At 46.7% G+C, this 24250-nt stretch overlaps 1 pseudogene across 1 annotated transcript in view; it reads left to right on the top strand.

Annotated features, from left to right (window-relative positions):
• Positions 1-24250, top strand: part of LOC309625860 (serine/arginine-rich splicing factor 3 pseudogene) — a 239821-nt pseudogene that overhangs the window by 209571 nt on the left and 6000 nt on the right. The window lies entirely within an intron of this gene.

A 24250-nucleotide genomic window follows, 5' to 3' on the forward strand; every position in this document is an offset into this window, starting at 1 on the left:
CAAAATTATGACATTGAAAAGATCAGTGGGACGGGGGGCGGGCGGGGTGCTGGGGTGAGTGGGAGCAGGAATTCCCTGGCAGTCCAGTGATTAGGGGTCCACACTTTCACTGCCAAGGGTATGGGTTCAATCCCTGGTCGGGGAAATAAGATCAGTGGGTTTCAGATTAAGCCAACTTCGTTAGAGCACAGAGAGACTTGCTTGTGGATAGTAAAAGGTAACATTTATTTAACATTTACTTTGCGCCTGGCACAATTCCGAGCACGTTACACACACTAACTCATTTAACCTTCATTACTATTTCTAGGAAGTAAATACTATTATTCCTATTTTACAGATAAGAAAACTGAGTCACAAAGGAGTTCAATCATTTGCTCAAGCTAATGAGTGACAAAACTGAGATTCATACCCGGTCAGTCTGGTTTCACAATCTGTGCCCTTATGTCTATGCTGCGGATGCCATCAGAAGTCCAGGGACTACATTACTCTGCCCTCCCCATCTATGAGTTCAAGGTTTTTTCCATTCAACCAGGAGTGTTTAGGATATGGAGAATTTGAAGGTCTCCTGCTAACACTTCCTAATTGGAGGACATCACTGACAGAAATCCTTTTAACCAGGATGTTGAGAAAGAATGCTTTCCTCATTTGATTCTGATCCACATGGGAAAAGTGTCTGTCATCGAGGATGAAAATGGCACACAAGTACCTACTGCATTGCAAAAAAACCCCAAAAAACAACAGAGAGCTTTTAGTTTTATAAATAACAAAGGGAAGGAGGATTTTCTGCAACTGCTTTGACATGATAGTCCTGATTTTAAATACATGCCATTGCATGAATAAAAAATTCAGTTCTCCCTGAGGTAGTATTCATGAGCTATCTAAAACAGAGTCCTGAATTACATAGGTAACTCCTAAGAAACTAAACCTCCCTTTTTGCATATTTTATATATGCAAAAACTATATATGACCTAATTTTTTTAAATGAAGCCAATTCCTTAAGGTAATAGTTCTCAAAGTGTGGACCAGCAGCATAGCATCACCTGGGAACTTATGAGAAATGCAAATTCTCAGGCCTCACCCCAGAATCAGCAACTCTGGGGATGAGGCCCAGCAATCAGGAGTTTCACAAACCCATTAGGTGATCGTGATGCGTGCCCAAGTTTGAGAATCACCATCTCAAGGTAGTATTGCTTAAGCAAGTCAGTTACTCTATATAAAAATGAAGAGTTTATACATAGCAAGTATAGATAGAACAAATCTGTTATCAAGTTGTTTAAACAACTTTCAAGTTGCTAAAAAAATTAAGTTGTAATAAAGTTATATAGGTAAATACCGTTGTTATAAAAACACGAGGTGATATATAATGTGCACTAGACTGGTCAGTTTCCTTCATTTCCTGGTGAGCTGACTCTAAGAATTACTTGATACCTCTCTCAAATTTTACTTATTACCTGCCTTAATCCTAACAAGGTTAAATATGGCACACTTAAGTTTTGCATTTTTTCCCAACTCCATTTTTGTACACAACTCCTATCTTTAGGGACATCCTACCTACTATGCCCTTAAGATATTACAAACGTCAATACTTCAGTAATAGGAAATTTAACTCAACCCAAAACTATAATAATTTTTTAATCTATGCACATGGGAATTCAAAATATACAGTTTTGTACTACAAATGTTAAAACAACAGAACAGCTCAGAAAGACAGTAATTTAACTCCTGTAGCTAGGGTATCAGTAGAGTAAAAGTTTGCCCCCAAACCATTCCCTGCTCCAAGCTGTAAGACACTTCCCATTACGAATGCATGAATACGGCCGATTATATTGCTAGTAAAATTGAGACCTGACTGCTGAAACATTTACAGATTGAAAATTCAAATAGACGAAGGCCACCGACCCCTGATTCCTACACATATACAATGAAAGAGAACTATGCTATTAAAAAAAAAGAGAGAGCTATGCATCAGATCCCGCCCCCAAATACTATCCAGTCCAGCTCGTCGGGGTCATTCTTTCACTCCATGAACATTTATTATGTGCCTACTGTGTGCCACGCATTGCACAGGCAGTGAACAAAACTGACCCCCAAATCCCTTCCTTCTTAATAACAGGAATGTCTCCCTGGGAGGTTAGGCACTGGGAGACCAAGCCCTGGTTGTCCCCACCCCAAAAGGGTTAATCACACTGACACCCGCACCCAAACGGCCCCCTAGACTTGCGGACACAGAGCCGCGGCCGCTAGGTTCTTTTATAATTGGGCCAAGACCTCTTGGGCAGGCTGGGGAAGCCCATGGCCTTGACCCTCCAGGGCACCCCAGCAGACAGGGAGCAAGGGACGCACACCCACCCCCCGCGCCACGTGCACACCCCGGCGCACGCCCCCACCGCCCTCCGCCCGTCCTGCACAGGCGCTGCCGCCGTCCGGCTCGCGCGTGCCCTGCACGGCGCTCGCGGCTTCTGACTCGGGGCCCGGACCCCCCACCAGCCCCGCTCCCACGAAGCCGCGACCCCGACCCCGCCCACAACCCCACCGGCCGTCCCCTCTTACCGGCGCACTGGGCCCGGCGCCCCGGCCTCCTGCCTCCTGCCTCTCGGCGGCCGCCTCGCGGACCTCCTCCTCCTCCTCCTCCTCCTCCTCGGCTGCCCCGGGAGCCCCTGCCGCGGCCCCGGCGGCCGCCTCTATCCCCGCCGCCGCCGCCTCTCGCCACCGCCGCCGGGGCGCCGGCCCGCTCGCGGTCGCCATCCCCGCTAGGCCAGCCGCGGCCGGGTCGGCGTCCTCGGCCGCCCCGAGCTCCGAGCTCCGCCTGCATCTGGCCACCGACGGCGGTGCTGAACGCGCGGGAGCCGGGCCGCCGCGGAGACGCCCTTGCCCCACCGGAAACGGGCCGCACGGAGGAGCCGCGACCGACGGGCCCCCGGTGACAGCGAGCGCGAGCGCGGCGTGCGGGGCCGGGTATGGAAGCTGGCCGCGGCGGGGGCGGGGTGGGGTGGGGCGGGCCGGGGGGGGCGTGGGCGGGGAAGGGGGCGGGGCGGCCGGCCCCGGGCCTGGCAGGTGGGGCCGGAACCTGGTCTCCCGCAGGGCCGGGGGTTCCGAGGAAAGGGCTGACCAGTAGAAGCTGCAAGTGGGAGGGGTGTTTCTGGGGGAAGGGCCCTAGTAAGTAAAAGGATGGGTTATGAAATAAAGTTTATATAATATGAACTCGTTTTTTAATTAAAAGTAGAAAGACATACTGATACGGTGTATTTGCCTAAGAAAAGGTCTTAAAAAGTATATACCAAAACATTAGTGTTACCGAGTCCAAGCTCCTGCTGCGCGCTGCAGGACAGGCCAGTGAATCCCAGAGATGACTGGTTGGGGCAAGGAGTAACGACTTACCTGGAGAGACAGCAAACCGAGAAGATGGTGGACTCCTGACCCCAAGGAACCAGCTGCCTGCGTTGGCATTCAGGCTTCTTTTATACTAAAACGGGAGAGAGCAAAGTCAAACATGTCCGGGTTCTGGTCAGCCTCCTCTTCCTCCTTGCAGTCATTCACAGGTGGGCCTGGTCAGGATGTTTCTTGTCAGCTAAAAGAAAAGGTATTCTAGCTTAATGCTCACTACCTGGGAGGCAGGGTTCCCAGAGATGGGCCATTATGTATAATTGAAGCTTACAGGCAACAGCCCTTTAGTGACTAACTTGTAATAGAATACAAAGGTTCTTCCCTATTACATTAGTGGTTAACTGTGGGGTGAGACTTCCAGTGAGTTAATTCTTCCATTTTTGTTTTCCTGTTTAGTCTCCTGATCTTCAAGAATGAATAGGTGTAATTTTTAAAGTTCCTTCATACCTCTGGGTTCAGGAGGAGGTATGAAGGAAGGGTGGGGTGCGGTCCTCAGGTGAGAGGTGTGGCCTGCCACAAGCCACCGGGAGTCCAGAGAACAGTGCAGCCTGTCATGGACAGAAGGGGCTCCCAGGATGTCAAAAGAATGTTTACAGAAATGACTGCTTTAGCTCACACTTATTGAGCACATGAGCATTTAATTCTCCTGTCAGCCCTGTGAGGTAGGTACTACTGTCATCCTTATTTTACAGATAAGGAAATAGCCCTAGAGAAGTTAAACCACTTGTCTGATGTGACACAGCTACGGTAGCGGTGGAAATGACATTCTAACTCAGGCAAGCTCTGTCTATCCATGTTTGTGTGTCGGTGTCACTTACTTAGTAGACAGTTTTGGGGACTCACCCATATTTTACGATTTAATCTTTTGTTCCTTTTTATTGCTAAGCAGTAGTTCATTTTATGGATCCAGTCTACTTTAACCAAGGGGGAAAAGGGCAGTTTTATATGGCTACATGGGAGCCATCTTTAACTTTGTATGACAAGGACTTCCCTGGTGGCGCAGTGGTTAAGAATCCGCCTGCCAGTGCAGGAGACACGGGTTCGAGCCCTGGTCCGGGAAGATCCCACAGGCCGCGGAGCAACTAAGCCCATGTGCCATAACTACTGAGCCTGCGCTCTAGAGTCCACGAGCCACAACTACTGAGCCCGCGAGCCGAGAGCCCGCGCTCCTCAACAAGAGAAGCCACTGCAATGAGAAGCCCGCACGTCGCAACGAACAGCAGCCCCCACTCGCCACAACTAGAGAAAGCCCACACGCAGCAACAAAGACCCAGTGCAGCCAAAAATAATACATAAAATTATTCTTTTTGAACAAAACTCTGTATTATAGAAACCACATGAAAATAATACAGAGAAGGGTTCAAACATCCATCATCCAATCAGTGTGGCGAAACAGGTGTTTGTTTTCCGAATCCTTTCTGTCCCTTTCTTACACTCATACATAGTTAACACTGTTCACTGCTTCTAATTATCTACTCTGTGGTTAGGCACAGTGCTTGGTCTTGACTGAAGATTGAGAAAAAAAGAAAAGAAAAAGAAAAAAGCCACAGTCCTTGCTCTCAAGTATCAGTAGCTCACTTCCCAGAAGGACGACTGTAAGTCTGTAAGCAGGTGACTGCACTATTGTGCTGAGTGCAGTGAGAGATTCAAGGTGAAGTCTGGAAGGAAGAAAAGTTGAACTGCCTCAATGAGTCACCCAGGGCTTCATGAGAAATAGACCCAGGAGCCAAGTCCTGATGGTTGAGCAGGACTTTGCCTGGTAAGTGGGACTAGAGAACTGCTGAAGGGTTGTCAACTGCAATCTTGAACAAAGTAACGCAGAGCACAGTTCTAAGTACTTCCCATATAGCACTTCCTTTAGACCTCACAGCAGCCTTATGAGGTACTACTACTCGAGTCATCCCTGTTTCACAGATGAGGGATCTAAGACGGAGACGTAAAGTAACTTCCAAATCACACAGCTAGTGAGTAATGGAATGATTGGAACCCAGGGCAGTCTGGCTTCAGCTTCTATGCTGTTAACCACTGTACTCAGAAAACCATTCTGTAGAGGAGAATCAGAATTCCAGGCAGCCATCAGGAAACTACTGGAAGAGTCCAGGCCACAAATCATTAGGGCCTAAATTGAGAGCTAAGAAGGAAGATAATGGGACAGGTAGGAGATGGGAGAACTGATAGGACTCCGTGTCCAATTCTAAGTGGGGAGGTCAGAGTGAGAAGTTAGGGGTGATGCCCAGGTTTCTTGCTTGAGTGACCAGGTAGCTAATGATGCTATTAGTCAAGAGGGGAAATACAGGGTTGGGAGAGGAGATGTGTCAGGATAATAGTATTTTTTTTTAACACTGTATTCTATTAAATATTTTTCTCTATTCATTGTCTTAATAGTTAACATTTTGGTCAATAGACACTGTCACTTCTCACACAGTACATCAATTCTTCCCTCTCTACTCTTCTCCAGCCTTTCCCATTGTTCATTCCTCCACACCCTATTTTTCTCTCTTGTTTTTTAACCTTATCTTTTTTTGTGAAATTAACACTGTCAATGGCACTCAGAATTAAGTTATTCATCCTCATGCTCAAATTCATAATCCCACCCCTAGAGAAACACTAAACAAGCAGATGGGAGTAATAACAAGAATGTTATCCTTTTCTCTGCACCCCATAAAGGAACCAACAGGAGAACCCCTTGGACAACCTGAGCCCCCATCGCCTATGTGACCAGGAACTGTAATGTTTTGGTACATTCTCTCTTTCTAATTCTACGTGCAGTGACATAAAGTTGGTTGCCTGAAAGGGGTTACAGTGGGAACTTTTACACCACGGAACTTGGCAAAATTCTGCAAATCAGGACTTTGTTTCCACCCCCATCAGTGGGGCTGGAAACAGGTTGTTAAATATTTATCAACACACCACAGATTCAGGCTGTCATCAAGATGAAGAGCCACATATTAATCTCACGCCAGACAGCACACAAATCAGGGCTTCTCAACTCCGGCACATTTAGGACTTGGTAATTTTTTGTGGTGGCGGTGGCTTGTCCTGAGCATTGTAGAATTTAACAGCATCCCCAGCCTCCAGCCACTAGGTGCTACCCACTGACGACCCTCCCTCCCCCCAGTTATGACAACCAAAGATGTCTCCAGACATTTATCCCAAGGGGCAACATCACCCTGCCTGAGAACCACTAGCAAAAATGGATTTAACTGTATACCTATCCCTCAAGAAGCCTCCAAAATTATGACATTGAAAAGATCAGTGGGACGGGGGGCGGGCGGGGTGCTGGGGTGAGTGGGAGCAGGAATTCCCTGGCAGTCCAGTGATTAGGGGTCCACACTTTCACTGCCAAGGGTATGGGTTCAATCCCTGGTCGGGGAAATAAGATCAGTGGGTTTCAGATTAAGCCAACTTCGTTAGAGCACAGAGAGACTTGCTTGTGGATAGTAAAAGGTAACATTTATTTAACATTTACTTTGTGCCTGGCACAATTCCGAGCACGTTACACACACTAACTCATTTAACCTTCATTACTATTTCTAGGAAGTAAATACTATTATTCCTATTTTACAGATAAGAAAACTGAGTCACAAAGGAGTTCAATCATTTGCTCAAGCTAATGAGTGACAAAACTGAGATTCATACCCGGTCAGTCTGGTTTCACAATCTGTGCCCTTATGTCTATGCTGCGGATGCCATCAGAAGTCCAGGGACTACATTACTCTGCCCTCCCCATCTATGAGTTCAAGGTTTTTTCCATTCAACCAGGAGTGTTTAGGATATGGAGAATTTGAAGGTCTCCTGCTAACACTTCCTAATTGGAGGACATCACTGACAGAAATCCTTTTAACCAGGATGTTGAGAAAGAATGCTTTCCTCATTTGATTCTGATCCACATGGGAAAAGTGTCTGTCATCGAGGATGAAAATGGCACACAAGTACCTACTGCATTGCAAAAAAACCCCAAAAAACAACAGAGAGCTTTTAGTTTTATAAATAACAAAGGGAAGGAGGATTTTCTGCAACTGCTTTGACATGATAGTCCTGATTTTAAATACATGCCATTGCATGAATAAAAAATTCAGTTCTCCCTGAGGTAGTATTCATGAGCTATCTAAAACAGAGTCCTGAATTACATAGGTAACTCCTAAGAAACTAAACCTCCCTTTTTGCATATTTTATATATGCAAAAACTATATATGACCTAATTTTTTTAAATGAAGCCAATTCCTTAAGGTAATAGTTCTCAAAGTGTGGACCAGCAGCATAGCATCACCTGGGAACTTATGAGAAATGCAAATTCTCAGGCCTCACCCCAGAATCAGCAACTCTGGGGATGAGGCCCAGCAATCAGGAGTTTCACAAACCCATTAGGTGATCGTGATGCGTGCCCAAGTTTGAGAATCACCATCTCAAGGTAGTATTGCTTAAGCAAGTCAGTTACTCTATATAAAAATGAAGAGTTTATACATAGCAAGTATAGATAGAACAAATCTGTTATCAAGTTGTTTAAACAACTTTCAAGTTGCTAAAAAAATTAAGTTGTAATAAAGTTATATAGGTAAATACCGTTGTTATAAAAACACGAGGTGATATATAATGTGCACTAGACTGGTCAGTTTCCTTCATTTCCTGGTGAGCTGACTCTAAGAATTACTTGATACCTCTCTCAAATTTTACTTATTACCTGCCTTAATCCTAACAAGGTTAAATATGGCACACTTAAGTTTTGCATTTTTTCCCAACTCCATTTTTGTACACAACTCCTATCTTTAGGGACATCCTACCTACTATGCCCTTAAGATATTACAAACGTCAATACTTCAGTAATAGGAAATTTAACTCAACCCAAAACTATAATAATTTTTTAATCTATGCACATGGGAATTCAAAATATACAGTTTTGTACTACAAATGTTAAAACAACAGAACAGCTCAGAAAGACAGTAATTTAACTCCTGTAGCTAGGGTATCAGTAGAGTAAAAGTTTGCCCCCAAACCATTCCCTGCTCCAAGCTGTAAGACACTTCCCATTACGAATGCATGAATACGGCCGATTATATTGCTAGTAAAATTGAGACCTGACTGCTGAAACATTTACAGATTGAAAATTCAAATAGACGAAGGCCACCGACCCCTGATTCCTACACATATACAATGAAAGAGAACTATGCTATTAAAAAAAAAGAGAGAGCTATGCATCAGATCCCGCCCCCAAATACTATCCAGTCCAGCTCGTCGGGGTCATTCTTTCACTCCATGAACATTTATTATGTGCCTACTGTGTGCCACGCATTGCACAGGCAGTGAACAAAACTGACCCCCAAATCCCTTCCTTCTTAATAACAGGAATGTCTCCCTGGGAGGTTAGGCACTGGGAGACCAAGCCCTGGTTGTCCCCACCCCAAAAGGGTTAATCACACTGACACCCGCACCCAAACGGCCCCCTAGACTTGCGGACACAGAGCCGCGGCCGCTAGGTTCTTTTATAATTGGGCCAAGACCTCTTGGGCAGGCTGGGGAAGCCCATGGCCTTGACCCTCCAGGGCACCCCAGCAGACAGGGAGCAAGGGACGCACACCCACCCCCCGCGCCACGTGCACACCCCGGCGCACGCCCCCACCGCCCTCCGCCCGTCCTGCACAGGCGCTGCCGCCGTCCGGCTCGCGCGTGCCCTGCACGGCGCTCGCGGCTTCTGACTCGGGGCCCGGACCCCCCACCCGCCCCGCTCCCACGAAGCCGCGACCCCGACCCCGCCCACAACCCCACCGGCCGTCCCCTCTTACCGGCGCACTTGGCCCGGCGCCCCGGCCTCCTGCCTCCTGCCTCTTGGCGGCCGCCTTGTGGACCTCCTCCTCCTCCTTGGCCTCCGCGGCTGCCCCGGGAGCCCCTGCCGCGGCCCAGGCGGCTGCCTCTATCCCCTATATTCCTCCTCAGCATGCTGCCACCACCACATCCTGGCCTTTGGGAATGTTAGCTGGCTGTTCCCCACAGCATCCTGTCACCCTGGTCCACTCTTTCAAACCTCTGTATGCCGTTCTAGGAAATCTTGTCAGGTCCAACTGGAGGAAGACCACCTATAGGAGGTCAGTTAGCTTGGGAAGGAACCCAAGTGTGTGACCTGCTTCCCCTTTCCCAGAGTCTTTAAAATAACGTTAAACAAAAAAGAAAGAAAGAATGTTGTTCTAGAGCTCCTATATCATCTCTTACCACCATCAGAAAACCACCCCCCAAAAGGGGGAGCTCATTCATATTGAAAATAACTTCTTAACGTGCAGGCATTACAGTAGGGCATTCTAGACACTGGGGGAGGGAAAAACCATTGTATTTTTTTCTAACATTCATGTTCAACTTATTTTGAAAGTTCTTTAAAGTGTGGCATTCTTACAGGTAGACAATGTTGCTGAACAAGCGTTGGTTTCTTCCCTTTTCTTTCCCCAGGCTCAAAGATTTGGAAAGAGATAGTTAACAGAAAAGGTAAGGTAATCTCCACCTTAACAAAATATATGATCAAATGTGACCATTTGACAGATACTATGTAGTTCATAAAAACAAAATTAAGTGGAATTGGCTCTCTTTTCCCTAAAGTTGAGGATAACATGGATGTTTCTGTCTAATGTGCTGTACTAATAGGCTATTATGGGTTAGCTTTTGGTAACTCATCGAGTTTCCCAGTCTGGGTTCCGTACCATCAAGTCTGGATTATAACTTGTCCTGGTCACACTGTTTTTGCAAATCAGTTTTGTTCTAGTACTCTATCATGTGTCTGTTTCACCTCTAATCTTTCCATTTGTCACCACTCTGGAGATGGTGTGATATGATCTTAACGGAAACATCAGGAACATGTCTTGTGAATATTTAGTTTTCTTTTTGGCCGACTCAGCATTGCCTGCCATTCAGTCATTGTTATGTGACCAGGCAGTGTAACTATTTGTGTATTAGTCCATTGGTTCCTACCTTGGGAATGTGGAGACTTGTAAACCTCTGTCCTTCCCTTAGGAATGCATGAAGGAGAAATGGAATCTCTTGCATGAATTTCTGCAGACAGAAATAAAGAATCAGTTATGTGACTTGAAAACCAAACTACATAGAGAAGAATTATCAGAGGTAAGTCGTCAGCATCCCGGCGGCTAGAAAACGTTTCCTCCCATGTAACTTGTCTGTGACCAGGGAGGCAGAATAATCCCACCTCTCCCTGTTCCCTGATAGTTATGAAGGAAGCGCATGTGTTTCCTTATTCTCTCATGGCCCCTTGTTTACATTCACTGCTACTTAAATGATCCTTTCCTGCTGTAGGAGGGCTACCTGGCTCAAGTCAGATCCCTTTTAAATAAAGATTTGTCCTTGGAGAACAGAGCTCATGCTTTCAGTTGGGAAGTGAACGGCTGTCTAGAAAACGGGAGCCAGACAAGTGGTGAGGAGCGCAGAGTGGAAATAGCAGAGAAAAACAAGTCCCCCAAACCTGTTTCCAAACTTTGCATGCCCAGGAGAAGCAAGTCCGATGGAGAAACAAACTGTAAGAGCGCTTGACTCGTTTGACCTCGTTGGAATCTGGTACCACCTAAGGGGAGGACAGACTTGGCGCCATAGGGTCTGTCTGTTCCCCCCACACACAACCCCTCCACCGGCAGTACTTGTTTTTTGTGTATCCTTTTTTTTGGTGGGGGGATGGCTGTGTTGCTCGGCTTGTACGATCTTAGTTCTCCAACCAGGGATCGAACCCCGGCCCTTGGCAGTGAGAGTGCCGAGTCTTAACCGCTGGACCGCCGTGGAATTCCCTCTTGTGTATACGTCTAACTAGCTTAGATATATACTTTAAATTTTTGTCTTCAACCAAGTTATAGAGCATTAGATCCCCAAATGCGGTTGAATTTATGAGGTATAAGATAACAGGAGCTGCTGATATCTATGACTTGTAAGTTACATGCCTGTTTAAGCTAAGCATTTATTCTTAGACTCCTTCCCCACTTGTAGTCAGAGTAACTCTTCTGGAATTTTTAAAAAAAGAGCATGGGACTTGAGCTCAGGTCAGGTGCTTGGCCACTTCATCTTTTGACGAAATAAACGGAGGCTCTGTTTCCTTGTGCGTCTCAGGGTTGGGCCCCTCATACAAGAGCTTGTGTTAAAATGGCCCAGCAGACTGGCAGGTGCTAATTTGAGGAGTTTATCAAGATGGTGGTTGCTTAGAATAAGAAGAGAAGGTTACTTAATCCTCAGAACCTGGTCTCTGCACCAGCTTGGTAATGCTGAAGAACTGTACCTTGGCTGTGAACTCTTTATTCATAGTGGCTTTTTTGTTTCTTTTTCTTTAAGCAGCTGAAGTCTCATCTAGCCCCAGGATTAGAAGGCAAACTACCAGGCAGACCACCATCACATCTCATTTCACAAGGAGGTCAGTATATAATGAATGGACAGCCCCCATTTTAGGGGCCAACAGTTTTTGGTAAAACACATATAAATTCGTAGGATGTAACTTAGTAATTCTGACTTCCACATTGCTTCGGTTTTCCTTTTGATATTCTGTTATCAGACATTCGTGAACAGCATTTCTGAAGATCTCATCCGTTTTTACTCTTCACATAGGAAACTTCAAATGTACATACACAGAATTACCAAGGATAGTAAAATGAACCCCTGTGTGCCTATCACCCAGTGTCAACAGTTAACATCTCCTGGCTGTTATTTCATCTATACCCCCATATGCTCCAAGTGAAAATTATTCCAAATGGATTACAGCTCCATACACACCCATCTCCTCCCAGTTGGGTTACTTTGAAGCAAATCGAACATGTCATCTTATCCACACATACTATATTTCTAGATGACAAGGTCTCTTTCTCTGACAAGTTTTTTATTCATATTTTGCCATAATGGCTAACATCTAGCAAACAGTCTTTTGAAGAAGACAAAACAGGCCTTATAAAGTGTAACAGTTCCTTACTAACAAATATATAGCAGTGTTCATTCTTCCCCTTGTGTAACAGAGTTTGGTTGATTTGCTCCTTAAGCCTTTCGAGTGATAGATTCCTTATCTTCTTGCCATTGATTTAAAGAAAATAGGTCTTTTTTTCTAATAGCTTCTAGGTCTGGCCGACTGCATCGTTTTGGTGGTTAATGTGTTCCCTTGCCTCCAGTTTTCTGTAAACTGGTAGTTAGGTCTAGAGTCTTGATCAGATTCCAGCTTTATTTTGTGAGACTTCATTGACGGCATGGGGCTGTCCATCAGAGGCATGTAATGTCTCTTCGGTGATTCTAGCAGCCATTGATCAAAGTCTAGATCCATTATTTCTTAAGGTTTGCAAAATGGTGGTATTCTAAACCTGTCATCCAAAGAAACATTAAGCTCGAAGCTTCTTTTAATGCCCTGGCAAAAGGGGCTTCTCAGAGGGAAGAGGGGACCATGCCCTGAATCTTTCCAAAGAGAGGGTACTCTTGGTAGGGAGGAATATGAGTTGTTTCGTGCCCACTGGAGGTCTAGGGTCTGGTGAGCTAACAGTTGGCTTTACTGTGTGTGTGTGTGACAGGCCTGCCAAATGGAAACCTGAGGAAGACCCTGAAAAAGCAAAATCGGATGATTCTGTCGATGAAGAAGAAAAAGACCAGGTAGGGCTCGCATTTAAGTTTCTTAACTCTGCCTTTTTTTGGTACACTTGCTGGTAATTGTGAATTTATACTTGGTCTGTCTATGGACCGTAAGTGACTGAGAGGGTGTTAGAACACACCCCTGGACCCAGGGCAGTACGAAGTGTATTATGGTTCGCCCCGAGGACTCAGCAGGCCCGTAACTTTGGTCTGTTCTCTCCTGTCTACCTTCCTACGTCTCCAGCTGTCAAGATTTGACAGTCGAACCAGCAGATGTGATGTGTTCAAAGCATTTGCTTCTGATGTCAGATAAGCTCCTTTCCCACATCGAATTTCTCTATAAAAGCAGAATTGTCGTGTTATTATGTGTATTGTAATAATGCCGCTTAGACTTTTTAGGTTAGAAAACTGGTGGCTTGCCAAATACCTCCAATATAGAAAATGTCAGTCTCTAGCACTGTCTCATGTCACTTGAGCGGCAAACCTAGGTACTACCAGATGGTCACACGCTCTCTATTTCATTCCTGCCACAGGATTAGCTGTGTAAGTCGGGAAGTCTGTAGGTTTACAGGTGGGTAGTAAATGCCCTGTTACCTGCTAAAGATGAGTATCCGTGGTTTGCTCTAAGGCAGGGTTTCTCAACCAAGGCTTTGACTTTTGGGGCCAGATAAACCTTTGCTGTGGTGTGTGAGTCCTGTGCATCGTAGAGTGCTTAGCAAGGTCCCGACCTCTTACTCACTAGGTGCCCGTAACATTCCCTCTCTCTCCTCCCAGTTGTGACAGCCAAAATCACCTTCAGACTTCCCCAGATGTCCCCTGGGGGGCACAGTTGCACTCAGTGAGAAGCAGTGGACTCAAGGCTACCAATATCTTTGAGGTAGACTTGACGTCCTGTTGTGAAAGACATACTCATTCTCCTGTTTTTATTTTGGAAATTAGATGCCACTGTTCATGATCGTTATTCAGATGTCTGTATTAAGCTTCGTCAGACTACCCACTCACAGGTGGGACACTGAGACAGAGGGAAACAGCTTGTCCAAGTCACATGGCCACATCCCTTGCCTCCTAAGAAAACGTGTCACAAGTGAAAGCAAGCTGGCTCTTGTAATATTGACAAGTCTTTTTCTTTAAACAAATGTGCCAGTTTTAGAGTTGTTCTTTGCCCTCTAACCTTTTGGAGGGCTTACATAGCCTTCAAGCTTCTAAAGAAACGAACTGGGGCACTCTTTCCCAAGCAGGAAGCAGTTTCACTGGCAGTGTGTGAGAGGCCTTGGGGACTTGGAGGATGAACACTTGTCGAAACAGGGTGTATCCCGATATGCTAGAGTAAGGCTCAGCGCACCACACCGGTGTTATCAGGTGGTGTTGGTCAAAGAAGTAGTACTACAGAGAGAATCTTACTTTAGTCAATTTCAAGTTTTGAGATCTCACTATGTTTTTTAAAACAGGTATTAAATACATGCATTTGGTAAAACAGTACAAAAGGCTGTTTGGTACATAGCAGCCAAAGAAAAACAATGTGGCTATTCCGTGCTGAGCTATGCTGTGAGCATTATCAAATAAATACTGGATTCTGAGGCCTTTGTTCAGGAACAAAAAAGAATATAAAATATCTCATTACCACAACTAAGGAGCTGGCCTGTGGCAACTAAGACCCGGCACAATTAACTAACTAACTAACTGACTATTTCTTTTTTTTTTTTTTTTTCTTTATGACAAAAGACTTAAAAATGACCACGGTTAAAGATCTGATGAAAGTTCATAATAATGCAGTTGACAAGAAAATTAGTTATTTCTGAGATATACATTTTAAAGTAATAACTAGGATTATTACATATAACATTATACCAGAACATATAAGATTTTTAGAAATTTCATGTAATGTCTGAAACATTTATATTAACATATTTCCATACATATTTCCATACACATACAAATATAAGATTTTTAGAAATTTCATGTAATGTCTGAAACATTTATATTAACATATTTCCATACACATAACCCAATGAAAGTTTAGTATTAGTTGTTTTGTTTGTTTTTTTATACTGCAGGTTCTTATTAGGCATCAATTTTATACACATCAGTGTATACATGTCAATCCCAATCGCCCAATTCAGCACACCACCATCCCCACCCCACAGCAGTTTTCCCCCCTTGGTGTCCATATGTCCATTCTCTACATCTGTGTCTCAACTTCTGCCCTGCAAACTGGCTCATCTGTACCATTTTTCTAGGTTCCACATACATGCATTAATATACGATATTTGTTTTTCTCTTTCTGACTTACTTCACTCTGTATGACAGTCTCTAGATCCATCCACGTCTCAACAAATGACTCAATTTCGTTCCTTTTTATGGCTGAGTAATATTCCATTGTATATATGTACCACAACTTCTTTATCCATTCGTCTGTTGATGGGCATTTAGGTTGCTTCCATGACCTGGCTATTGTAAATAGTGCTGCAATGAACATTCGGGTGCATGTGTCTTTTTGAATTACGGTTTTCTCTGGGTATATGCCCAGTAGTGGGATTGCTGGGTCATATGGTAATTCTATTTTTAGTTTTTTAAGGAACCTCCATATTGTTCTCCATAGTGGCTGTATCAATTTACATTCCCACCAACAGTGCAAGAGGGTTCCCTTTTCTCCACACCCTCTCCAGCATTTGTTGTTTGTAGATTTTCTGATGATGCCCATTCTAACAGGAGTGAGGTGATACCTCATTGTAGTTTTGATTTGCATTTCTCTAATAATTAGTGATGTTGAGCATCTTTTCATGTGCTTCGTGGCCGTCTGTATGTCTTCTTTGGAGAAATGTCTATTTAGGTCTTCTGCCCATTTTTGGATTGGGGTGTTTGTTTCTTTAATATTGAGCTGAATGAGCTGTTTATATATTTTGGAGATTAATCCTTTGTCCGTTGATTCATTTGCAAATATTTTCTCCCATTCTGAGGGTTGTCTTTTCGTCTTGTTTATGGTTTCCTTTGCTGTGCAAAAGCTTTGAAGTTTCATTAGGTCCCACTTGTTTATTTTTGTTTTTATTTCCATTACTCTAGGAGGTGGATCAAAAAAGATCTTGCTGTGATTTATGTCAAAGAGTGTTCTTCCTATGTTTTCCTCTAAGAGTTTTATAGTGTCCACTCTTATATTTAGGTCTCTAATCCATTTTGAGTTTATTTTTGTGTATGGTGTTAGGGAGTATTCTAATTTCATTCTTTTACATGTAGCTGTCCAGTTTTCCCAGCACCACTTATTGAAGAGACTGTCTTTTCTCCATTGTATATCTTTGCCTCCTTTGTCATAGATTAGTTGACCATAGGTGCGTGGGTTAATCTCTGGGCTTTCTATCTTGTTCCATTGATCTATGTTTCTGTTTTTGTGCCAGTACCATATTGTCTTGATTACTGTAGCTTTGTAGTATAGTCTGAAGTCAGGGAGTCTGATTCCTCCAGCTCCATTTTTTTCCCTCAAGACTGCTTTGGCTATTCGGGGTCTTTTGTGTCTCCATACAAATTTTAAGATGATTTGTTCTAGCTCCGTAAAAAATGCCATTGGTAATTTGATAGGGATTGCATTGAATCTGTAGATTGCTTTGGGTAGTATACTCATTTTCACAATGTTGATTCTTCCAATCCAAGAACATGGTATATCTCTCCATCTGTTGGTATCATCCTTAATTTCTTTCATCAGTGTCTTATAGTTTTCTGCATACAGGTCTTTTGTCTCCCTAGGTAGGTTTATTCCTAGGTATTTTATTCTTTTTGTTGCAATGGTAAATGGGAGTGTTTCCTTAATTTCTCTTTCAGATTTTTCATCATTAGTGTATAGGAATGCAAGAGATTTCTGTGCATTAATTTTGTATCCTGCAACTTTACCATATTCATTGATTAGCTCTAGCAGTTTTCTGGTGGCAGTTTTAGGATTCTCTTTGTATAGTATCATGTCATCCGCAAACAGTGACAGTTTTACTTCTTCTTTTCCAATTTGTATTCCTTTTATTTCTTTTTCTTCTCTGATTGCCGTGGCTAGGACTTCCAGAACTATGTTGAATAATAGTGGTGAGAGTGGACATCCTTGTCTCGTTCCTGATCTTAGAGGAAATGCTTTCAGTTTTTCACCATTGAGAATGATGTTTGCTGTGGGTTTGTCATATATGGCCTTTATTATGTTGAGGTAGGTTCCCTCTACGCCCACTTTCTGGAGAGTTTTTTTATCAGAAATGGGTGTTGAATTTTGTCAAAAGCTTTTTCTGAATCTATTGAGATGATCATATGGTTTTTATTCTTCAATTTGGTAATATGGTGTATCACATTGATTGATTTGCGTATGTTGAGGAATCCTTGCATCCCTGGGATAAATCCCACTTGATCGTGGTGTATGATCCTTTTAATGTGTCGTCGGATTCTGTTTGCTAGTATTTTGTTGAGGATTTTTGCATCTATATTCATCAGTGATATTGGTCTGTAATTTTCTTTTTTTGTAGTGTCTTTGTCTGGTTTTGGTATCAGGGTGATGGTGGCCTCATAGAATGAGTTTGGGAGTGTTCTTTCCTCTGCAATTTTTTGGAAGAGTTTGAGAAGGATGGGTGTTAGCTCTTCTCTAAATGTTTGATAGAATTCACCTGTGAAGCCATCTGGTCCTGGACTTTTGTTTGTTGGAAGATTTTTAATCACAGTTTCAATTTCATTACTTGTGATTGGTCTGTTCATATTTTCTGTTTCTTCCTGGTTCAGTCTTGGAAGGTTATACCTTTCTAAGAATTTGTCCATTTCTTCCAGGTTGTCCATTTTATTGGCATAAAGTTGCCTGTAGTAGTCTCTTAGGATGCTTTGTATTTCTGCGGTGTCTGTTGTAACTTCTCCTTTCTCATTTCTGATTTTATTGATTTGAGTCCTCTCCCTCTTTTTCTTGATGAGTCTGGCTAATGGCTTATCAATTTTGTTTATCTTCTCAAAGAACCAACTTTTAGTTTTATTGATCTTTGCTATTGTTTTCATTGTTTCTATTTCATTTATTTCTGCTCTGATCTTTATGATTTCTTTCCTTCTGCTAACTTTGGGTTTTGTTTGTTCTTCTTTCTCTAGTTTCTTTAGGTGTAAGGTTAGATTGTTTACTTGAGATTTTTCTTGTTTCTTTAGGTAGGCTTGTATAGCTATAAACTTCCCTCTTAGAACTGCTTTTGCTGCATCCCATAGGTTTTGGGTTGTCGTGTTTTCATTGTCATTTGTCTCTAGGTATTTTTTTATTTCCTCTTTGATTTCTTCAGTGATCTCTTGGTTATTTAGTAACGTATTGTTTAGCCTCCATGTGTTTGTCTTCTTTACGTTTTTTTTCCCCTGTAATTCATTTCTAATCTCATAGCGTTGTGGTCAGAAAAGATGCTTGATATGATTTCAATTTTCTTAAATTTACTGAGGCTTGATTTGTGACCCAAGATGTGATCTATCCTGGAGAATGTTCCGTGCGCACTTGAGAAGAACGTGTAATCTGCTGTTTTTGGATGGAATGTCCTATATATATCAATTAAATCTATCTGGTCTATTGTGTCATTTAAAGCTTCTGTTTCCTTATTTATTTTCGTTTTGGATGATCTGTCCATTGGTGTAAGTGAGGTGTTAAAGTCCCCCACTATTACTGTGTTACTGTTGATTTCCTCTTTTATAGCTGTTAGCAGTTGCCTTATGTATTGAGGTGCTCCTATGTTGGGTGCATATATATTTATAATTGTTATATCTTCTTCTTGGATTGATCCCTGGATCATTATGTAGTGTCCTTCCTTGTCTCTTGTAACATTCTTTATTTTAAAGTCTATTTTATGTGATATGAGTATAGCTCCTCCAGCTTTCTTTTGATTTCCATTTGCATGGAATATCTTTTTCCATCCCCTTACTTTCAGTCTGTATGTGTCCCTAGGTCTAAAGTGGGTCTCTTGTAGACAGCATATATATGGGTCTTGTTTTTGTATCCATTCAGCCAGTCTATGTCTTTTGGTTGGGGCATTTAATCCATTCACGTTTAAGGTAATTATCGATATGTATGTTCCTATGACCATTTTCTTAATTGTTTTGGGTTTGTTTTTGTAGGTCCTTTTCTTCTCTTGTGTTTCCCACTTAGAGAAGTTCCTTTAGCATTTGTTGTAGAGCTGGTTTGGTGGTGCTGAATTCTCTTAGCTTTTGCTTGTCTGTAAAGCTTTTGATTTCTCCATCAAATCTAAATGAGATCCTTGCTGGGTAGAGTAATCTTGGTTGTAGGTTCTTCCCTTTCAGCACTTTAAGTATATCATGCCACTCCCTTCTGGCTTGCAGAGTTTCTGCTGAGAAATCAGCTGTTAACCTTATGGGAGTTCCCTTGTATGTTATTTGTCGTTTTTCCCTTGCTGCTTTCAATAATTTTTCTTTGTCTTTAATTTTTGCCACTTTGATTACTATGTGTCTCGGCGTGTTTCTCCTTGGGTTTATTCTGTATGGGACTCTCTGCGCTTCCTGGACTTGGGTGGCTATTTCCTTTCCCATGTTAGGGAAGTTTTCGACTATAATCTCTTCAAATATTTTCTCTGGTCCTTTCTCTCTCTCTTCTCCTTCTGGGACCCCTATAATGCGAATGTTGTTGCGTTTAATGTTGTCCCAGAGGTCTCTTAGGCTGTCTTCATTTCTTTTCATTCTCTTTTCTTTAGTCTGTTCCGCAGCAGTGAATTCCACCATTCTGTCTTCCAGGTCACTTATCCGTTCTTCTGCCTCAGTTATTCTGCTATTGATTCCTTCGAGTGTAGTTTTCATTTCAGTTATTGTATTGGTCATCTCTGTTTGTTTGTTCTTTAATTCTTCTAGGTCTTTGTTAATCATTTCTTGCATCTTCTCAATCTTTGCCTCCATTCTTATTCTGAAGTCCTGGATCATCTTCACTATCATTATTCTGAATTCTTTTTCTGGAAGGTTGCCTATCTCCACTTCATTTAGTTGTTTTTCTGGGGTTTTTTCTTCTTCCTTCATCTGGTACATAGCCCTCTGCCTTTTCATCTTCTCTATCTTTCTGTAACTGTGGTTTTTGGTCCACAGGCTGCAGGATTGTAGTTTCTCTTGCTTCTGCTGTCTGCCCTCTGGTGGTTGAGGCTATCTAAGAGGCTTGATGGGAGGCTCTGGTCCTGACTATTTCTTAAAATCTCATTGATAGGTATTTAATATGATTTTTAAAAATTTATTTATTTATTTAATTTATTTATTTTTGGCTGCGTTGGGTCTTCCTTGCTGCGTGTGTGCTTTCTCCAGTTGCGGTGAGCGGGGGCTACTCTTCGTTGCGGTGCGTGGGCTTCTCATTGCGGTGGCTTCTCTTGTTGCGGAGCACGGGCTCTAGGCGCGCGGGCTTCAGTAGTTGGGGCACGAGGACTCAGTAGTTGTGGCTTTTGGGCTCTAGAGCGCAGGCTCAGTAGTTGTGGCGCACGGGCTTCATTGCTCCGCGGCGTGTGGGAACTTCCCGGACCAGGGCTTGAACCCTTGTCCCCTGCATTGGCAGGCGGATTCTTAACCACTGCGCCAGCAGGGAAGCCCAGGCTCCAGCCTTTTTAAAAATGTGTTCCTTCCACCTTCGTGGAGCAGGCGTAGGGGATGGGGAGGAGTGAGAACCCGATTGGCAGGGGTCCGGTCGCAACCCCGGAAGGGGACGGGGGACGATCTAAGAGGTGGCACCGGGCCACAGTCGACCCCCAGTGACAGCTAACAGCTGCAGTGCTGCCCCTTCCTGCCCCAGGACCTGAGCTCAGGTCCCGGGGCGGCTGGAGAAACGCACTGTTTTTGGTGAGATGCTCTTACTTACTGTGTGGAGCTGCTCCGGCGACCACACCCCGCAGGGCCCTGTGCCCGTCCTCCCTGCCCCCTGCCCAGGGCTCGGAGAACAGCAGTCTCTGTGGGGCAACCTGCTTCCAAGTCCTTCAGTGACCACGGAGGACTGGGAATGGGCTGGGCTACCGGGGAGCCTGGGCACCCAACCCCTGAGCTCAGCCCTGGGGGCTCCCGTGAGGGCAGGGGCTGGGGGCTGCGGGCGGTGAGCGGAGGGGCCTCCAGCCGGCATCAGCCTGGGCCCTGGACCCGGGGAAAGGCCTCACCCTCTCAGTCCTGACCTGCCGCTCAGGAACCCTGTGGCCCACCAGCCCGAGGCCTGTGTCGCCCGCCACGGACTGCCCGGCGCACGGCTGGGGTGCCAACGCCACACCTGGATTTTGCACGGGGACCATCTGGGGGCTCGGTGCACAGGAAGACGAGTGGCCCCCAGGCCCCGACACGCCCCTTCCATATCCATCGAGAGGTGCCTGATGGAAGGCCGGCTGTGCTCCTTTTCAAGCCCCAGGGAATTCACACGAACAGCCCTCCCGGCCACGGGGTGCCTGCCCACCGGCTCTGGGCCTGCGACCAGCCCAGAACACAGAAGGCACCGAAGTGGGTGCAGGGAGCTGAGCCGGGGCTGCAGAAGGGCAGACACCACAGCCTGGTCCACAACCGACTGCCCTAGGGCGGGTGAGAACGGGCGGGCAGGCTGAGGGGAGGGCAGAGCGTGGCACGGCCTGCCCGCCTGGGCCACGGGGAGAAGGTCGGGGCGCCGCCCGCGCGCTCGCTCCGCTGCCTGGCGTCCTTTGTGGGGGCGAAGGGCCGGAGGCAGGGCTCCCGAGGAGCTCAAAGGCCCGGGAAGGACACACGGGACGGTCCAGAGCCACCCTACCGCTCCAGTGGTGCAGCACCCTCTCTGAATTCCTACTGCCACCAAAACACATCCCTAAGGCCTTTGGGAAGAATCGCTAGGACCCAGGAAGGCAGCCCCCTGCTGTGGTCCAGACTTCAGCAGCTGCCGATGATCAGAGGGAGCCAGCCGGCCGGCCTTGAGCAGGAGGACAGGACACGGGGACAGGGACAGCCACAGCCGGGCTTCCCACAGCTGTGCCCACCGCCAGAACCAGCTCCAGCCAATCACAGCCCCCGAGATGCCAAACAGTGACGGGCGAGAGGCTGGCAGGAAACTGACACCCCCTCACTGGAGAGCCTGCCCGGCCGGGGTGCAGGGCACCATCCCCGTCTGCACTCACCCCACAGCTCAGCCGTCTCCCAGTGACCCAGACGCGTCACCACGGCCCCAGGGCTGATCCCCGACCAAGGTCAGAACTCCCCCCGGTGTGACGGCCCCCATGCCACTCCTGTGGTGGAAGGGACGGCAGGCAGAGACCAGGAGTAGAGTCTTTTTATTAACGGCTGCGTTTTCAAAGAACCGTTTTGTTACCAGGAAAGCTCCCCAGGAAGGGATTGCATTAGTGCAACAAGGGGGAGCCTTGATGCCAGGCTCTCCAGACACTTCCAGGTGGAGACTTTTGGCCTAGGCCGGCCACCGGGGACTCAGGGGCTGGGAGGACACGCGGCCCCTCCCCCGCCCCGACGGGGCGCTAAGGCACCCGGTCCGCCTGGGTGGGCAAAACCCCGTGCCTTCAGCAGGCCGGCGGCTTGCAGCCCTCAACCTGCAGCCCTTTGCTCAGGAGGAAGGCGTCCTGCGTGGGGTCACAACCCAGGAAGAGCTTCACCATGCCCTTGGCATCCTCGGAGCCCCCTGGCCTCAGAATGCAGCTTCTGTAGTCCATGGCAACCTGACGAGAGGGGGTGGGGCTGCAGGAGGGTGGAGCACCCCCTTCACTGAGGGTGTGGGTGTGGCCACCTCTGCTGTGACTCAACAAAGGGCAGGGGAGCAGGGGAGCAGGGGGTCCAGGGCAGGGCCCTCAGAGCCTGGCAGGCCCAGGCGGGCGGCACAAGCATCTAGGCCCAGGCCAAGGACCTCCGTGCAGACCGGCCTCTCACCTTGCCACTCAGGACGCCCTCCCGCTTGAAACATGTGTGGAACGTGTCCGCGGAGTACACCTCGCTGCACAGGTAGCCATAGGACTGGGCGTCGTAGCTTCCTGCCAGGTGGCCGAAGGTCGCAAGCAGGTGGGTCCCTGGGACACACGCGGAGAAGCTCCTGCCCGGCCCCCTGGCCGCTCCGTGCCCCTTCCCCAGAGAGGGGGCCTCAAAGCAGCCCTGTCTGAGTCCCCTGCCACTAGAGGGAGTATTGGCCCAACACTTCTAGAAAACGGGGACCTGGCGGGCAACTCAGTGGAGGGACACCAATAAATTTTTGCCGACTTTCTGCTGAAGCTCACGAGGGTTCACCCCTAAGCCTCTTACAAGGTCAGCTGCCCGAGGCTCCGAGGGATGAGTCAGGGCTCACCTTCCAGCACGGGGAGAGCGCGGGTTGAAGCACTCACGAGGGAGTGAACTGCGTCTCCGCACCGACACGCACGGGCAAACCTCGTCGACGCGTTCCGTCCGGGGTATGAAGCCCTCTCCTGCCTCTTCCAGGCTCTCCAGAAAGCACGTGCAGATACGCCCACCCCACCCTCGGACTCCGTGGGCCACAGCTGGAGGGACCAGGCCAGGAACCGAGGCAGGAAGAGGCCAGAGGTCAGCGGGCCTCGGCCAGAGCCCGTCAGTCGGTCCCCCTTCACACACCACCAGAGGATCCTCTTGACCTGGGCAGTAGCCGCCAACCGACCGCTAAGGTGGGCCCGGCGTGCACTTGGCTACCTGGCGTGGCTGGGACCCCGAGGACCTCCTGGCAGAGGCGGGCATTCTCCTGGGCCGGGTCCGCAGGCGTCTGCGTGTGCAGGGCCTTGTCCACCTTGGCCAGGACGATCTGGCGCAGGTTGAAGAGGCCTGGAGGGCGGGAGGAAGGAGACGGGGGGCTGGCACTGTGTGCAGGCCGCGCTTTCCAGCCGGGCGGTCCGGGAGCCCCTTTCCTTTCCCTCGGCCCGACCGCACCGGGGTTGGCCAGCCGGGACTTGATGAGTTGGCCAGCAGCTCCAGGGGACGGCGCTGCCCGTGCCCCACCGAGACTGGCAGCAACGCCAGGGCTTCACAGGGCGCGGCGCTCCCGGCCCCAGAGCCTTCCCTCTGGTTCTCATCACCGGCTGTCGCCAGAGTCGCAGGTAACGTGCCTTTCTTGTCGTTTGTCTTTTTTCCGGCCCTCAGCCACGCAAAGGTGTGAAGCCCTGACACTCGCTGCCACGTGGATACACCCTGAGAACACGATGCTCAGCGAGAGACATCAAACACAGAAGGACACACAGGGTGTGAACCCACTGAGGGGAAACTTCCAGAACAGGTAGATCCACAGAGTCAGAGTGGGTTCCTGGTTGTTAGGGGCGGGGGGGGGGAGGGAATGATAACTAAGGGCGTGACGGACATTTTTGGGGTGAGGGAAATGTTCCAAAACAGGGCA

This window comes from Balaenoptera borealis (genome assembly GCF_965194805.1).
Source record: "Balaenoptera borealis genome assembly, chromosome: 3".
Taxonomy (NCBI): Eukaryota; Metazoa; Chordata; class Mammalia; order Artiodactyla; family Balaenopteridae; genus Balaenoptera; species Balaenoptera borealis.